This window comes from Pinus tabuliformis, chromosome 9 (assembly GCF_031772625.1).
Source record: "Pinus tabuliformis cultivar Carrire ecotype Pingquan chromosome 9, CPIR1, whole genome shotgun sequence".
NCBI classification, from domain to species: Eukaryota; Viridiplantae; Streptophyta; class Pinopsida; order Pinales; family Pinaceae; genus Pinus; species Pinus tabuliformis.
In genome coordinates this window covers 1,156,323,389-1,156,342,890 of record NC_142307.1, presented here as the reverse complement: position 1 = coordinate 1,156,342,890, position 19,502 = coordinate 1,156,323,389, and positions in this window count along the sequence as shown.

Here is a 19,502-nt window from a genome sequence, read left to right as displayed (position 1 = left end):
TTCTTGTGGGCCTCTTTTTAAACTGTCATATTCTGATAGGATATGCAGTGGGTCTTTTTTCTTTTCGCATCTGTTCAAAAAGGTTTGGTACAGGGTATCCAGATCAACAACTTTGTTTGCACCAAGTGCCCTAAACCAGGTCCTTACTTCACTAGTTACACTTTGAACAAAAATTTTCATTCTGACATCGTTATCATCAATTTCATAATTTTCAAAGTAGTCCATCATTTTATTAGTATGTTGTTGGGCTGTGTAGGAGCTAGTACCATCAAAGTAGGTGATTTTACTTTGATAATCCTGAGCCATAGCCCCTAGATTTGCAGGCAGTTGCAGAGGAGCATATCAGTTTGCCATATTTACAGGTATAAATGGGACAGCTGGAAGCACAGGGATTACAACTGAGATAAACGGAGTGACTATAGGGGTGGAAGATGTGCTTTGAAGTGGTGATGGTCAACTAGAAGCAGTTGCAACAATAGTAGAAGGGACTGCTGCCTTTCCAAGAGGATATTGGGTCAAATTTTGCTGAAGTTTGTCAAGATTTAAATCAGCAGAGTTTTCTAGACTTTCTTGTCTTCTTAGGGTCTTGGAGATTAATTTAGGATTTTCAAAAATAGCTGGAGGATCAGGATCTAGGTTTGATCTAGTGTACCGAGTTTTCTTCTTTGGAGCCAACTTCTAAATGTGTTTTTGGTATTTTATAGAGATATTTGAAGGGTGATGCTTTTGACAATATTTCTCTAGGAAAGTATGAATTTATGAAGGTTTTGAATTTTCCTAAAGATTTTTTAAAAACAGCAGGAAACTGATCGAATTTTTGAGACAAATGTATAAATCCTAAAGCTATACTGGAGATAGACTGAAGCAGCATTTATTTACTCCTATAAATGCACAGCAAGAACAGTTTCAAAGGCTACCTAGCTGAATTCAGGCTCCATCTGTAACTTTAGAAAATAAACAGCAGTAACAAACACAGTCATTCAATCCCCAGTTGAGTCGCCAATGATTTTATCACTCAGGTTGTTCCCCAAAATCATTGGAAAAGGGAATACGACCGAGGTAACCACTAACCAGTCTTTTAGTTGTAGATTCTAGCCAATATGCAACCAGAGAGGGCTCTCTCTTTGTAATTTAGCTTTGTCTTGCTATATGTTAGGCTAGTTATGAAGTGCAAGTTTTGTTTGGTGTGTGGGAGGTGACATTCAATAAAACAGGGCTACCAAATATGAGAAGTTCGGACCATTGGGTTAATGGAGTCAGTGGGGATGAATTTCTAGGTATGGCTTTTTAGGCAAAAGGAGGACTACAGAGCAAGATAATTAAACATAGAACAGTTTTCAAGCTGGAATAATATGAAATCAAGTCAGGGAATGAAAGGAAATTAAGAATCTTTCATTATTCTCACAAAGGGAAAATGAGTAAATATTACCAAGGAGCAGTTAAGAATTCCTTAATTATATTTAGAGTGAAAGAACCAAGGAGACAGGAGCAGTTAAGAATTCCTGCCTATGCTAGTCCTGTAGAAAACATAAAAATGATAGGAATTGAAAACAAAGTATAGCAAAGTAAATTTTGGGCTATTCTTTTTTCCTGTAATTTAGAACATGATATTTAGATGATATATAAAACACAGATACAGTAAAACGAGAGTAAAGAAGACTTATTGATCCATGAGGTAACATGAGAATTCTGTAACATATTCTTCTGCCATTAATTCCACAACTGGCAAGTTCACTAGCAAAACATTCCAGCAATCTTTATTTCAGAAGAGTTCTCAAAATTTACAGCACAGGTCTAGAATGATATTCACCAACCAACAATAATACATCTCTAAGGGAGGTATTTATACAAAAAGAGTTACAAAATATCTCATAGGGAAAATATCACGCAATAAATGTATCAATCTACTTCTTCAAAGGAAATAAATGACATTGAAAACAGAGCGTAATCATTGTGGGAGTAACTTCACTGTACTGGCTGCCTTTGGTGGTCTGATATATTTGAATTTTAAACTCAAAAATCGGCTGGTAGTTGTCTCTTTGATTTGTGTTCCTGCATTGCTATCCTGGCCCTGTCATCTGTGCCCAAATACGCTTTAATGCGTTCTGCCATGCCTTCCTTTTTCTGTTGTTTTCATTCTCATGATGTATGTCATGTATACTGAATTTGATTAAATGCAGATGATTAAAAGAAAGAAAACTCAACTACCTTGGTAAAACTTGTAACATGCCCTGCCACCATTGGTCTATTGGAAATTGGTGTCCTTGTAGTTTTATTAATGTTTCAGCAGCTTCAGTATACCTGTAGTAATTGGGCTGGACTTCAAAAAGATGTGTTATCTCATGCTCAATGTAGAACAGATTTTCCAATTTATCATATAAGCTCTGTCCAGAGGGAGGTACTATGTCTTCTGAAGAGCTTGATGATGCTATGATTTGATTGGTGAGATATGTATTCACCCTGTGTCCATATTTTTCATGTGTCAACAGTCTTTGATTGCTGGTCAATAAGCAGGGTAATCCTTTGCTCTGCAACACTACGAACTTCTCTGTAAAGGCATTTATTTCTGTCTGCATTTCTTGGCACTTTCTTTCCAAGTTTTGTATAAAATTCCTCATGGTCAACACCTTTTTCACTGTCAAAATGGTGCCTGTTCTGTCCCTGATATCCAGAGCTGCTAGTTGTTCCCTGGTATGAGTATTCAAAAAAAGAATTAGTTTATTGGCCTACTCAGGAATGTTTCCCAATAATGTCCTAGCCTTTTGAGTCTCAACCTGAGCTATTTCTATCAATTCAATTTGCTCATGGATCATTTGAATTGATCTCCATTGATCAGTGATGGACTGGCCGATTTTAGTCCACAAAATTGTTTTGATTTCTGCCAGAGTTTTATGAAGAGTGAGGTCTTTCTCCAAGGATTTTACCTTGTTTTCCAAGGCCTTTACTTCTCTGGTTTTTTCTGCTACATTTATCTTGGATTTATCATAATTCACCTCTAGCTTGGCCAGTTTTTCTTTGGCTTCCTTTAGCTCTGCCATTTGGAGTTCTAAGGCCTTTATTTCCTTCATCATCTCTTCCATGCTCAGGCTAGTGTCTGATACTATTGTTGTTGCTGCTGTAGTTGTTGAATATGAGGTACCTGCTGTTGATGCTGGGACAATAGATGGGACTGCTGCTGTAGTTGTAGGAGGAGTTGTTGTGCTTATTGGAGTTGCTTCTGGTGGTTGGGAGGCCAACTTTCCCTGTTTTCCTTGTAATTCTTCCTCCAATGACTTCTTTGTTTCTGCCAGTCTCTCATTCATCCTCATTAGCAAACTCACCACGTCCTCCTCTTCTTTCTGTTGTGCAACTTCTGTGGTTTGAGGGTGCATTGTAATTGCCAACTTGAGTTGCTTCCTGAGAGTTGCAATATCTTATTCTTTCTTTTTTATTAAGGCTTGTATGCCCTTGGGATCCTTGGGATCATGTCCCAGCTCAATAATAATTTCCTCCAAGGATTTGATCCTGTTATCCTTGGCTAATGAGGAGGCCTTTTCTAATTCCAATTGGGCAAAAGTATTATGTAGTGAATTTTGTAGTTTGTGAGCCAATAACGCTTTGTCTGCCAAGGTGGAGTACACCATTTCTCTGGTTTGTTTATGTAATTCAATCTGGGCCATTGGGTGGATGTCTTTAGAGAGGACTTCCAGATTGGTCTTGATATAATCAACAACTGACTATGGCTGCGGCATTGTAGGCCTGAAGTGACTAAGGGTCATTTTCCCTTCTTTAATATCATAGGCTACCATTAGCCTTTGTTGATTTGTGGGAGCCATTCTCAGCAATTGATTATAAAGTTGGAACCTTACTGGCTCATTTGTAGCCTTTATTTCAGTAAATTCTTTCTTGATATCCGAGCCTTACTTGTTTTGTGGCCTAGTGGATGTAACCTCCAGACCATGCTGCCTGTCTTGCTCTTGCTGATATGAGCTAGTTGATGTCTCCACAATTGGAGGAGCCTACTATTCAGTTCTTCCTTCACCTCCCAGGTTGCCTGCTATCTCTTCCACCAGTTCCTCTTCAGAGTAGGGGTTTAACCTTTGCTTCTTTTCCCCTTGCTATTCTGTTGATCCACCTAAAGGTGTGCCTTCTTGTCTGTCTCTTTTCTTGGCTCTTTCCTCATTTAGAGGAGTTTGTAACACATGGATTTCAGGTACCTTTGTTTGTGTTGAAGGACATTGCCCTTGGCTTTGCTCCTTTATTGTATCTGGCCGGTCTGCCATTATATCTTGCTATTCTGAATGTTGTACTTCTTTTCCTTTGGATGTCCCTGCAGGTGGAGTACTCCCTTGGGCAGGCTGTTGGGAAGTAGTGGCAGATGATCTACCCTCTCCAATGTGTTGAGGAAAAATGAAAGGGACCTGTCCAAAAGAGTCCAGGTCAAGTGTTTTTTCAAGTCCTTTCATTGCTTTTTCTAATTTCTCTTCTTCAGTAATCTCTTCAACTAATGTGCCTTCTACCCATTCTTGTTGATTAGCATATTGTTCAATTTCAGGGATTTTGTGGTGCAGATATCCTATAAGCTTGTTTTTGACTCTTCTAAAACTTATGAAATTTTCAGGGTCATATGGTGACCAATGAAAAATTTGTTTCAGCATAAGTTGATCTCTTAATATCTTATCTGCTTCTTCCCAGGCTTCTTCGCTTTTATTGAAGATAAAAGAGCCCAATTGATGTCTTATCTTGAGCTGTGCCTTTTTCCTAGCACCATAGAAATGAGTCAAATCTGAACTACTAAATTGTCGGAAGTATTCCAGGGCAAAGAGTCTCATAGGGACATACTTTGGTAGCTTGTAGGGAGTTAATTCAGAGCCATAAATCTTGATTACTATGTGATTTTGGTAAAAATACCAGTCACCAATACTGTATTCCTTTGAGAGATGTAGAATTTTCTGCATTTTAGCAGAGAGCCTAGCAGGAGGAGTTGTCATCAATAAAGAAGTGGCTAGATATATGAACAGGTCAATGAACTCACAATACGTATAAGGGGAGTTGTGGACCTCATGGAATACTAAGGTACAGAAAATCACAGACCTCCTTTCACCTTTGAGGTCCAATCTTCTAAGAGGAATTTGGAAACTATCAGGTTGGTAGTACAACAGCAAATGATATATGTAGGATGTGTATTTGAACACTCTTTCTCTGTCCAAGTTCATGAATTTCTCATGGATTTTATTTGCTATGAAGGTGGCATAATCATACTTGACAGCAAGGGACTGTCATGGAGTGAATATGGACATCAATGCTAAAACAGTTTCATCAATATGCTCACTGGTTTTGAAACCCAAAATGTAGGAAATCATATCAGTAATGAGTATACCAGCCTCATTGACCCACACTTGATTAAAAGGAGGTGGATGCCTGGGCTGGATTTCTGGTCTCATGAATAATTGAGCTATCTTGGTAATCTTGAACTGGGCAGTTTGGCAGCTTGATCAAGCAAGGATTTCATGGTGAGAGGAGCCAGAGGATGAGTTGGCTTGAAGTTCAGCATCTCATTTAAGGATTGAGGAGTAATATAGAAGAGGACAGTCCCAGATGGAGCCACAACTGCTCTTTGTGTGGGTTCATAATTTGCACAACATAAATGGATGAAATCAGGGAGCACATTCACTGAAGGGAGGTAATAAATAGGCATGTTGGATTCCCAAATTCCCAAGACATCAGTATTGCTTCTGTAGCTATTTCTAATTTCACAAAAGGCTTGCAGGTGAGGCTTCTCACCCATCATATCCTTAATCTGGAAATCCCTGTCAGCAAGGGGTATCCATTACAATTCCTTATGTGGTGCATTCAAGTGGGAAAAATTCAAGGCCACTGGAGCTTCCATGCTTGAACTGTCTGTGTTTATAATTGGAATTTGGGTCTGTGCAGCAACAGAAAAACAGAGTACTGGCTCTAAGGTTTTTTCTCAGGAAACTTGAAAATTGAGTTTTATATAGACATTGCCTCACTGGGTACAATTCATAGTAAAAGATAAATTCTGCAGAGTTTAGTTGGGAAGCTGAATAAAGCAGTGGAAATGGTGCTCTTCTTGCAGGTGATTTGACAAATTTAACTCAATTTTTGGGCATTTTTTGGAGATTTTGTATGCAGAAATGGGCTCGAATTTTAGTTTAATGGGAAATTTACATAGGAGAACAGAATTCACAAGTTTTCTTTGGAAAAAAGGCTTAAAATAGTGATTTATAATGCAGAGGTATGTAGGCAACAATGCATTTTAAGTTGAATTCTAGTTCTTCGGGCACTTTTTTCAGAAAACTTTGGAAAACCAGGGGTTTTAAGCGAATTACAGGTAAATAACTATTCTATGGGTGCCTGGTGCGAAATGTGGGTAGAAGATTGAGATGAGGGGCCGAGCTGCGGATTGAATTCCGCTGGGTGGCGGGCTGTGCAGAGAAAATGTCATTTTGGATGTCGAAAACCATGCAAAGCTCGCGCAAAATAAACAAAGAGATATAGACAAAAATGTCGTTAAAACGACCTTTTAACAAAAAATTTGATTTTGGTGGATTATTGGCGTGCTTTGGTCGGGTGACGTCAGCATGAAGTCACCTTTGTCGGGTAGCAGGGGGTACGGAAGGTGACTTGGCACTGGCGTGCGGACACAACGGACGGAATAGTGACAAGGTGGTGCTGACGTGGGCAGTGGAAACGAGATGCGGTTTATGGTTTCATCGCACTGCCTTATGTACGATGGTGGTTTCTGGTGAAATGGACGTGATATGCCGTGGGGGTGACACGTGTCTCGCAGTACGGTGGGAAAACCACTTTTTATCGTGCGCTATCTTTCGGACATCGGGGTGCCTCCGATATTGATGTGAGCCATCCGATCTAGGGGATCGGATCCGATGGTTGATGGAGCTCTGAGTTGGCGGAGGTTTATAACACAGGACCCACGCATTATTTTAATGTTTTTTAATGTTTGCGGGGTATAAACCTCGTTAACAAGGGTTTATGGGTGTGGTTGTTTGTTTAACCAAATGTTAAACAAACTCCAATGGTTTTGAACGCGGAGGGCTATTATAAGGTTTCTGCCAAAACTTTTAATTCCCAAAAACTTTGATATATGGCTATACTTGCCAGGGGTCATGATATTATAGAATTTTGGGGTTTTTTGTGTATTTTTTCATAGTATGGGAGGGGAAAACTTTAAATAGGAGCTATATAATAGAGTTATAGTTAGGATGTTAATATGGTTTTATGAAGGGAGAATGCTAAGTTTATAAGGTAAAACTTAGATTTTTAGGGAAAAGAAAGGGAAATGGAAGGGTCTTTTTACACAAGAAATGTGGCTTGTTTTGACTAAGTAAACACTAAGTTCCACTTAGTATTCCTCACGAAATGAAATGGACTAGGACCACTGAGCAGATCCCAATGTCCCTGAGGGAAGTTAGTAAATGTTCTTGAGGAAATGAGAGGGGAAATTAGTCATGCTCCACCTGAACTATAATCATATTGCCATGGTAGCTGTGATAGTCATGAGATAGATCATAAAAATAACGAAATTGTTCATGAACTTTCTTCTGCAACACTAAAATTACCTACCCATTCTACTACACCTAACATTTTTTCTTCATCTTGTTTGGGTGCATTTGAACTAGCAAACCCTAATTCTCTTCTTTTCTTTTGACTGCCCTCCTATCTAAGTCTGCCCTTATCTCTTCCAGGGGCTCAGATTTAGCTGTTGAGACCCTTTTCTTCTCTACCTAAGTATTGATCTGCCAAGCTTAAACTGTTTGGACAGACTTTATTTCTCTAATTCTACAACAAGAAATTTAAACATGGATTTGCCAAGATTGAGCTGTTGGGCCATCCATCAAGTGTGACAGAAGTCAGTGATTGCACATTCTGAACTTGTTTTGCAAAAAGTAGGACAGTAGTGGAATTTTGACTAGCCATTTTCCTGGTCTTTCTTTGGGGTTCATTTTCTTTCTTTCTTGACCAATTTATTCTTCTTTCCCTTTGATTTTTCTTTTTAGGGCATACCCTCTTTACATTTTTTAAATTTTGATTTTTTGAAAATATGGAACCTTTGCAGCATGGAAAGGATGATCATATTTGGCATTTCCACAGTCAATCATGAAATATGACACCTATTGGTATAGGAACCTAATAGGCTACTTGGAAAAAATTACTTAATTCGATTTGAATTAATTAGTTGGAGAAATTCAAGTTAGAAGTCTTTCTGAAGTCATGTAAGAGTTATCCCTTAAATTAAGGAGATAAGATTGAGCTATATTTTAGTTGTAATTAGTTAACTCAGTTTACTGAGTTAAGTCCAGTTAAATTAGTTCCAAATTGTTTGAGGAACTAATAGAGAGTTAATAGTCAGTTGATGCATGCATGCACTCAACTAGTGCTACTCTAGTTAACTGAAGATTCCCTCATCAGAAAATCATACATGTCTATTCCAAGAAAGGCCTAGTTGAGATTAAAGTCAAGGACAATGTACTATCAATTTCATGTGTTTTCTCATGGAGAAAACTCATGCATGCAGTTAAGGGTTTAATCCTTGAGGATTGCGTAGTTTTGGAGGAGATCATCCACTTGGTTGAAGGAGAATCATCCACAAGGAACAACACAAAGAAATAGGAGCTTGGAGCGTAGAGAGGAAAGTTGTAGAGACGCCAATATTTCCTGTGAGCATTTGTGAGGATTGTACTGAGAGCTAGCTAGCTGTGAAAGCTAAGGCTTTGTATAATTCCTATGTATTTCCACCTTGTATGATAATATAGATAGTGGGGTTTTTAGCTGAGGCTTTCCCCAAAGTATTTTCATGTGTATTGTGCAATTGATTCTTCTTCTTCTCGTTATATTTTTCAACTCGATATTTAAGCTTCCGCAAATGATAGTAGAAGTAGGTTATAGTATTCTCCTTTGATTTATATTGCATTATCTGGTAAACCTGCACCAAATTTCCTACACCATCCACCCATCTTCCATTCTGATGAGGACATCATGGAAACTATGTCTACCCTTGATTATCCATGGGATGATATGCATCATCATGTGTACTTCCTTCTATGTTTTCAAACCCATAGGTTTGCCCCCCATCTCACTCGTGATGATCGACAATGTATCTGATACCAGGCCCCTCGCTATCTTCTCATTGGCGATGCACTTTATCGTCACGATGTTGATTCTATCCTTTGTCATTGTCTCACTCATCATTATGGCTAGGACCTTACATCATTCATAAGGACATCGGTAAGGGGGCATATCTTTTATAGGATTTCAAAGGCCAACTTATACGTAATCCTCGCAATGCACTCTACCTCAAAGAAATTTTACCCATCGCATATCCCATTGATTTGCGTGCATGTATTCTTGTCATGAATTTAGGTAGGTTTCATCATCTCATTTGTTGTCTTTTGCACCTTTCAAATGGATCTATCATCCACATTATATATCATTTATGTTGATGGTGAAAGTTGCTTCTCTAGGAATCTAGCCTCGACAACATGGGCCATTTTCACCCCCTTGCATACGTTCATCCATTCCCATGGTGTGTGCATTGGATATGCCACCAATAACCAGGATGAATATGATGCAATGATAGGTTTGTTAGTCGGTGCCCTTGCTCATCCCATCCTTCATCTTCATGTTCATTTAGATTCCTTGCTGCTTGTTAAGCAATTGAATGGTGTGTATCATGTTCATAACCAAGTCCTATTTATAAAATATCTACGAGTTAAGTTTTTGGTACGTGAATTTGAAACCATTACTTTCAGTCATGTTCCTAGAGCCCAAAATAATTATGTAGATACCATTTCAAATAACATTCTAGATTGTCATTTATCACATGTATAACAGAGAAGGCAAGAAAAAACAAAACACATGGCAAACCATCACCATCATATATATATATATATATATATATATAAGATGCATAATCACATTATGTATTGACATATAAAAATAAATGTGTTTGGAATCTGCCACTCTAAATAAATCTAGTATGCCCATAGTATACTGGGCAGCACATAGGCCCCTACACCTCCTTATCATCTTTTGGAGGATCTTGTGCTAATTTGGGTTGAGATGCTTGAATCCCACCTTTTCATACTAGATCAGTCCACTCCATCACATATACTTGCAGGTAGTATCCCATGCTTGGGGGCATGATGGTTTTCCCCTAGCCATATTCTCAATTGATTAACATAAGTGTTGGCCTAGATCCCACCCGATCTAGGTATGGTAGATTATCCTCCCATTCCTTGGATAGTTTTTCCAACCGACCTCTCTGACGAGCCATATTCACATCACATATCATAGACATTTGATACCATATCTTCAAATATTCTACTCTATGTCATACTTCCTTTACCACATAGTCCCCATGTTTGAATTAGTGGGTGAGGATGATTCTATACCTCCTCTAGTAGTTCATTCTCTTTTTCCTCTTCCCTTAATTCTTCACCAGGAAGCATTGTTCCAAGAAGCATTTAAGGCCATCTTTAGAGAAGTAAGGCCACTTGCCTAAAAGTCTCAGATCCTCATTCTGATGGTTGGTTTGTCCGCTATGATCTCCATAATATTTGGGGCCTTTTCCTCCTCTCCAAATTCACCAAAGCTCAATGTGAAATGAATTAAATTTGAGGGAAAACACCCTTTTATAGGAAAATCCCCAGTTTTTTTGTCACCCATTGTGACAAAACCTTAGCTCGGTTTGACAAACCATCAACATTATTGGAAATCTCTCATCAAGCACTATAATGGGTCTCTCTTCATTTTTTATGCTTTTAAACTTCACCGGGAAGCCAATTTTTCCAAGAAGGGTCACTTCGTCGCCTCTTAAAATCGAATTTGTTCATTGATTGCACTTTGGGGACCACGTTCCCTTGATGATTTTCATCTCACGTTTTAATTTTCTTCATGAGAAACGATCATTTTCTCATGTTTTCATGGTCCCCTCTGGGCCTATTCTATGTGGCAGCATCATCGAGTCACTCTTGTTCAGAGCATTTGAGATGAATAACCTTTGCATCGATGGAGTCTGTTTCGCATCCCATTGTGCCATGTTAGAGTATTCCATCCATATTTTCATACCATTCATCCCCTCCGGAGTTGAGTCAATTGCTACCAGGTCAACCATGCACTTTATGCTCTGACAAAGGAAGTCATTTGTTTGTCCCTTAGTCCCATTTTCCGAATTTTCCCTAGTGTCAATCCATCGTTCAGATTACTATTTTCCCTCATGCCTTAATTGAGGATCCTCATTGCGTCACCTTTGGCGAACCCTATTCTATCAACATCAGCGCATCTATTCCAGGAGAACGGCCTAGAGGGAAGTGTATCTTGGTTCCAACTTCCACTCTTGTTTGGTGCCTCAAATCAAGCAAATGGAATCATCATTACCATTTGACTTGATCGTTTCATGCTCGCGATTCATACACTTGATTGTCCAATGATGCAACAGATTGTACCAATGATTCCTGGGTGTGTGTGAGATGTTTCGAACCTCATGAGGGGGTGGCCCTTGAGGTAGCCACCCACATTCCTGGATGACTTCATATTATGCTATAGCCTCAGATGTAGTTTCATGGATTTGATGGATTTGGTTCCTATCGCTTAAAGCGCCCATAGCATGCATGTCTTCTTCAGATGATCCATTCAATTTTGTAGATCCCTTTCTTGTTCAACAGGGATTCTTTGGTTGTTCTACCCTCCCTCCCACCCATTGTTTTGAGGGAAGGACCATTATGTCTCATATATTCAGATTTTATTGTATTCAGTCCTATCTCACATTTTTCCAGGCACATTATGTATATGGGATGTCTTATATTATTTCCTGGTTCATTTATGCCAGCATGTTATGTACCATTAAACATGTACTTTAGTGCTCAGTTTCATTTTGTTGGGTGTACCATTATTATTTGTACTCAGTTATCTTGATGGGTATGAGTATGCCTCCTGTTAGCGCTTGAAATTTCACCTCAGGCTGAGAAAGGTAAACCTCAAGGCAACATCAAACCATTTAGCCTCGTAGCTAGCCCTACGGGGCAGGAGAAGGCTCTCTTCGGTCTATCTCGGTAAAATCTTCAATAGATGAGATGAAAAATAGGGTAACACTGATATTAGGCTAGCAAACTGATCAAAGAGTTTGATTTGGGGTTTTTTGGGTTTTTGGTGGCAAATTGAGGAGAGGGCAATTTCGGGTGCAGGGATTGGACAGAGTTTCTGCAAGAGGTTCCTTGGGGCGAGGTAGGAGACAGTGTTGATGCCTTTAACTGAGGTGGATGGTCAGGAATGAAAGATGAAGAGCTAAAGAGAGCAAACAATAACTTTGAATTCTCTTTAGACAGAAGAAAACATTGAAATTAAACAAACTTAAAAGCAGAGCATGGCAGGCATGAATTCTTACTTTATCACTTCATTTGTTTAATGTGCAGAAGTAAAAGAAAGGAAATGAATCACATAACAAGCTTACAAGTACATTGAGAAACACACCATCAACACATGAGTCCACAAGAATCCCAAAGAGGACTGCAAAACCCTGGTCTTCCTTAGCCAAAAATTGCAGAGATACAGTGAATAATACAATGATAGCTTCTCCCTCAAGAGTCCAACCATGAAAATGAGCAAGAAAGTACATAATATAGATGATCTAACCTCTTTCCCTGCCTCCATGGGTCGATCTCACTATCCTAGGAGTTGTTTCAACCACTTCTAAACTAAGCACTACAAACTAGGCAGTCAAAACAAGTTGCCTCTATAAGCTAGGAAACAAATTCATTCATTTAATATTTACCCTTTTCATGAATGAGTCTTCTAGAGGTGTTACATAAGAGTAAAAGTGTCTCAAAAGTAAAATAATTACATCAAAGAGAATCATAATTCACCCCAAAAATTCAAACTGAGTCAAATCTGCGTTTTCTGAGCTGTACAGTGCATTTTTGAAAAAACTGCCTCACGGGTCGCGCGCCCCTGCCTGACGGGTCCCGCGCCTTTGGCACCACTTTTGGGGCACTTTCAAGTGGAAAAATTGAGCAAGAGTAGGCTTGTTGGAAAGATCTGTGAGTCTACTTTCCAACCCAACTAGAATTTTTGAATTTGGAGTTCATTTTCCCTGTCAAAAATCAAATCTCCCAAGACTGCTTTCTGCAATTCAAAAAAGTTGCAGAAAGTCATTTTTTGCTAGTTTTTTGACTTTCTGGAGGACCAAAACTTCACCAAATCTCACGTCCATCCATGAGCATGTGTAACTTTGCATGCCAAATCTGGAAATGCTGAGTTTTGGTCAAAAGGAGTTGCCATGATGAAGGGTCGCACGGGGGGTGAGACCCGTTAATGGGAAAAACCTGCAAATTGCCTGAAAATGCCAAAATTCACCCAAAATTCTCAAAAAAAATTGGGATTTGTGCTGTGGCTAGGCTATTTAGTGCCTTGATCCTTGAGTGAAGCCTCAGCCAAGATACGGAGGGGATTGGGCCTCTTTCTCCGTTTTAGTGCCTCGGTCAACCGCCTTTGAAACATCTTCATCTTTGCTTTGCACACGTGCATCCGTGCCCAATAATGGTTTTTCATGTTTCTCAGCAACTTTTTATCTTAGTTGGCCTTAGCCAACAACCTCTCCAAGTGTGCATTTACCCGGATGAGCATGGACTCTTGGTCAACGGGCAATGGATCTCCGGGTCTTCTTCGGTTTAAGATTCGGTCACTACGAATCCTCCACAGCTCATCAAGTGCTTTCTCATCCTCCAACTGTTTGTTGCGCTGCCCCAGGTATGAGATTTTTCATTGTGCACCTTCTAGTCTCTTTTGCAATACCTCATTTTCAGCTCTAAGGTGCTGAATGACCTCGTTTGCCTCTTGGCTCGAAGAAATGGCCTCAAGATCAACAAGCTCAATATCTGGAACTCCTGATGGCCCCTCATCAATCTTGGGCTGCCTGTGCTGCTGAAGAGAGCGAGGCCCCTTCCACCTGATGTGGAGATAACACTCGCTGAGCTGATGATGAAGGCGAGACCCCTTCCACCTGTTGTGGAGATAGTACTCACCGAGCTGCTGCAAATAAGGCCCTCGGGCCTTTCTGATAGGTAACCAGAGGTGAGGAGCTGACATGTCTAGTGACAGGGATGTCATGCTGCTGTGATGGTCCTCCCTCCTCGTGAACAACCTCAGGATGTGGCGAGGGTGGTGCTGTGAAAAACTCACGAGAGATGAACTCCTCCCATGAGATGCCCTGCTGAGCCAACTGATGTAATACTACAAGCTGAATCAAACCATAATGGTACAAGCTCCTATACTGCTGTGCCAGGCTCTTCCTCTGCAACATGGGCACCATCCTCTGAATGTTCTGATAGAAGAAAACAGGGATGTTCATCATCCTCACTCGGGTGAAGTGCATCAAGAGGTGAATATGATATGAATATACCTGTGAAAATCTGCCCTCACAGGTAAAATAGTGCATGATGAGCCTCATCATGGGAGCATACTCACTCCTGAGAAACCTGAATGGAAACACACCTGCCAAATGTCTCATGAATGGTGGTCGGACAAAAGGCTCAAAGTGGACATTATCTAGCACCTTGCGCTTATTCCACACCTCCCCAACATTAGGTATCCCTGTGGCATGTGAGATCACCTCGGGAGTCAATGTAAATTTCACCCCTGCAAGGTTGACATGTCCATCATGCAAGTGTAAAACAAATAGGCGAGCCAACTCTCTATGGTGCTGAATCCGAGAGATCCTCTCACAAAACTCATAGCAAGACATATACTGGAAACATGTGACTGCCATAGGACAAGCCTGTAACTCTGCTAAAGAGGTGGGCTCCTCTTGCTTATGATGTCCACCCTTTCCACCCTTATGAGGCCTCCTCCGTACCTCAATCTCTGAAGCTGATGACTGGTCATCACTTTGCTCATAAGTTTCGGTTTTTGACATTGTTTAAGGAGCAAAGTGGACAAACTGTGCTGTTGTTTCTGCCTGTAAAAAGTTGATTTATATGTTGTTTCAAGGGGACAAGGAACATGAGGGAACTGTTAGGGGAGTGAAATTTTTACAAGGAAAATGGGAATACATGTATACAACAGGGAATTTAGGGAAATACACTGCAAACATCATTGCATATACATCATCAAATTCATATGTTTACATGGGCATAAGGAGAGATAGGGTTAGGATGTGATTTTTTATTTTTAAAGGGAAAAGGGGTAGGGTTTATTTTCATTACAAATTTAAAAGGGAAATTGACATGGAAATATAGGGAAAAAGAAATGGGAATGAAGAGAATAATTACAAGGGGAAAAACAATGCAACAACAACAAACCCTAGCATCTTTTTACAAATTTACTATACAGCCATATGGAGCGTTTTCTCTTGCACAATTTGATCATTAAAAACACACTTATGATGTCTTTCAACATAACCAACAACCATTTCCAAGTTTAGAGAACCTACCTCAAGCAATTTGATGATTTAGAGGCTGCTTGAGAAAATTTGAAATGAGTTGGGAGGGAGGTTGCTTGACGGGTCGCGCACCTCGCCCAACGGGTCGCGCGCGCCTGACGGGTCGCGCCCGTTGAAAATTTGAACTGCGGGAAGCCTTCTGACGGGTCGCGCGCCTGGCCTGACGGGTCGCGCGCCTGTCCTGCTCCCAATTTCAACCAGTTTCGCTCAAATTCGCTTGGAAGCTCACCCAATCTCTCTTGCAAGTGTTTTGGATGCACAATGAGAGTAAAAGGAGGGAGATTGGGTCTTTATAAATTCCATTTGAATAAATTTCATGCTCAAACCCATTTTCTAATGTTTCTCTTTGACACTTTATAAAACTGACTTTTTTGGTTTCCTTTGTCCTGAAATTGACTCATTTAGTGCTTTTGCTTGATTCTTTTTGCAGGTAGATCATCTGAGGGATCTTGGCAAGGGGACTAGGGTTACATGCTGTCCGCTGAAGTCTTTTGAAATTTCATCACTTTTTACAAACATTTGAAAAATGACATTGGCTTTAAAAACAGAGTTTTTGAATCCAAGGTGAAAATTAACTGTACAAGATAAAAAATCTCGAATAAACATCTTTACAATCATCCCTCTGGCTTGTTGAGCACTTATTGACCTTCAAAAACATGACCTTGTAAACATATTTGACCAAAACCCTAGACCTAGGAAATTGACCTCAATACAAGACAAGACAAGCTTGAAAGAGCTTAATGACTGAAATGACCTGATCCAGCAAATGCCAAGAGGGGTAAAATATACCAGCTCCTCCATCAAGGTTATGGCATGCCTAATGGGATGCAAAAATTGACATTGATGAGACACCTACCTATGCAAATGCAAAGAGTTTTGATCGCTGATGGAGGGCTCAAGACCGACTCTAACACCTCCCCCGTCTCATTTGATATCCAATAACACAACATAAAAGGAGACTTACATCAGTTAGTTAGTCTCACCCCCTCAGTCACTATCCTCTTTTGATTCAACTCCATTGGTCTCTCTCTCTCTCTCTGACTCTCAAGCGGTGTCTAGTGATTGTGTCCTTACAACATACTTTAGTCATACAATTTTCTCCTAACACTCATACGTTGGGGGGCAATCTGTTATCACCAAAAAATTGATCTAGCCATAACTTACTAGATGGATCAAATTACGCCATGTAGGGCCAATTTTACCATAATAAAATTGCTTTCACTATAAGAAATTACTTAATAAACCACATTTGTTAAGTTATTTCTGGTTAAACCCATGAAGAATTAAATAAATAATTATTTATTTAATTATCTTCTAGGAATAATTAATTAAACCATTGTTTAACTAATATTCCTTGTCATATTTGACCCAGCCATGAGAAATAATTACATAAATCATTATTTTTCTTATTTTTCTCTAGGAATAATTAATTAATCATTATTTAGTTATTATTCCTTGTCAAGTTTGACTAAATCCCCTAGGAATACTTAAACAAATCATTATTTATTTATTATTCCTTAACCGCATTCCTTGACATGATAAATAAATCACGTATTTATTTATTATTTCTAAATAAATGTATTTAACCAATTTGAATACTTTTTCCCTCCAACCAAATATAATAAAATATTCCAAATGGTTAATTCTAGAATTTAGTTAATAATATTTTATTATTTTCCATTATTCCATAATAACCTAATATTTTGTTATAAATTAAAGGGTTTTACATTCATTCTACACTTTGGATCATTTTCATTGTTGTAACTTTGATTATAACGATTGCGCTTAGCATTTTCTTTTTCCATTTGAGTTCTCATTGAGCTCAAACATTTCTTGTTGGGTTTACACATTTTCGAAAAGAGACACTCTACATAGCTAAAGACATTAAGGATAGATAAGAACCCATCCCATAGAGGGGGACTGATAACATCATTTTTACCCTTCATAGGTGTTACACTAAAATTTGTCACCATGACTATTTGCAGTCAGTATGGCTCCATCAATAACCATACTGTCCTCCTTGGCAAGTCTTATACCTCTGCTCTTCATGTCAAACTCCAAAAAAGAGAGAAAGTCTTTAAAAGTCATTATAACTCTAGTTACGCAATTTCTCTTACTCTTACCTCCGTGTACGCACCTCAAGTACATAATACCTGCGTACTTGTACGCTCTGTCTGTAAAAGGGTGGGTTCGTACTCCTGTAAAAGTCAAAAGGCACAAGTTTTACTTCAAAAAACTTACTTGTGGTCGATTCTAGAGCATTCTAGAAGATGGTTTGATGTGGATTGAGCGCCTCCAGATGGTTCATGCATCCCAATGAAAGAGGAACTTATCCCATGAAGAGGGGAGCTATCCCTTTGAAAGAGGGGCTTATCCCATTGATGGTGGACCTGATTAACTTCCTCCAAAGCATTATAAATACAGTCATTGGGCCAGAGGGAGGGGAGGTTGAAAGCTGAACATTCCTAAGGGTAGATGCTGCTGAAATTAGGACTCCCTTATAGAGCTTGAGAGGAGAGATTCCAATCCTTTCTTAGCTTCATTTGGAAGTGGGTGAGCTGATCAAATTAGAGGAGAACTCTTGCTGGACCCTGGGAGGGACCTGCACAACACCAAGGCACTATTTGTAATGGTTTCTTTTGTTTCAAATTAATACAATTAAGTTCATTTTTCTCAACAAGTTGTTATATATAATTTGTTTCATATACTCCTTGGTCTTTATGATGAATATGTTTTATTATATGAGTTATTCAGGTGCTATGTAATCGTGTGCTTGTTAGTGAATGCAGGCTTCAAGGAGAAGGAGCTCATCTGGATTGAAGAGGCTTGGCTGCTACAAATAGCGTTGGACTAAAGGTATGCCTTAAACACCTGGTTGCTTTTATTTTAAATGCATATTTAGGGAAAGATAGTGCTTGATTGTTTTGTTTGTCACTAGAAAGCCTTAGCTTCTAGGGAGGTCGGTTTTGTCCGCAAAATTGACTCTTTCCGCATGACAAAATGGTGACTCCGCTGGGGAATCCATGGATTTTATTGATTTCTCTTTTGATTAATACTTTGATTTGAGAAAAGTTGATTTCTTTCTAGTTTTTGACTGATTGACTACGAATTTGGGTGGAATAGCTTAGGATCGAGTTAGTTTTTTATTTTTCTTGTTTTTGAGAGCAGTACGCACCCTCTGCGTTAAGCACAGTGCGTACCTGTACGCACTTCTGCTTTGTACACAAAGCGTGGCTGCACCTATGCAAACAGACTGTCTGCGTACCCTGTCAAAAGTTTAGAAAATTTCCATTTTTTCCTTTTTACCTATTAGATTAAGTTTATAGCTTGTTTATTACTGCCTAGGTCCACTGGTTACCTGTCAAAAGTTTTCATCTAAGCTTGTTTCATTAGCATCAAGGGTTTTAGTGAAGTTCATAGAAATTCTAGCGCTAGGTTTGATTTTTGTATTGGTCTTGTAGTGACTCTGGCTTTAGAAGTTGTAAAAACCTTGGATATCCCTGGTCTTTTCAGTCTTCTTAGGAGTTAGACCATTCGTAAAATCCACCTTTGTTTGAGAAACCTACCGTTGTGTTATCTCTTTGCGGAATTTGGAGAAGGCTTGTTTGTTAAAGCTGTGAATTTCATTCTTAAGAAAAAGAACAAAAGATTTTTATTTTTGTTTTTGACTGGTTTATGATTCTGCATGAATTAGTCCTTGGTTGAATTTTAACCGAGTAAAACATCCTGGAATTATATTTTGTAGGCTTTTACCTCATTAGATTTGCTTTTAGGTAAATTTCTCTTAGATTTTCATAGATCTTAAAATTGATTTTTGCTAAGTAGTTTTACATGCTTTGTTAAAATAGGAAAAATAAAAAATCTCTTTTGAGGAAAGTTTGTTTTAGTAGCATTTGAAGTCTTTGAAAAGAGAAAGGAAGTTTTCGTGAAATAATTAGTGGTCATGTGTTGTGTGCTTTGGAAAAGATAAAGAGATTTTTTCTTTGATTTTCATTGCCAAGAAAGTTGTCTTTATAAATTTTTCATTCTCCAACTCTCTTAGCTA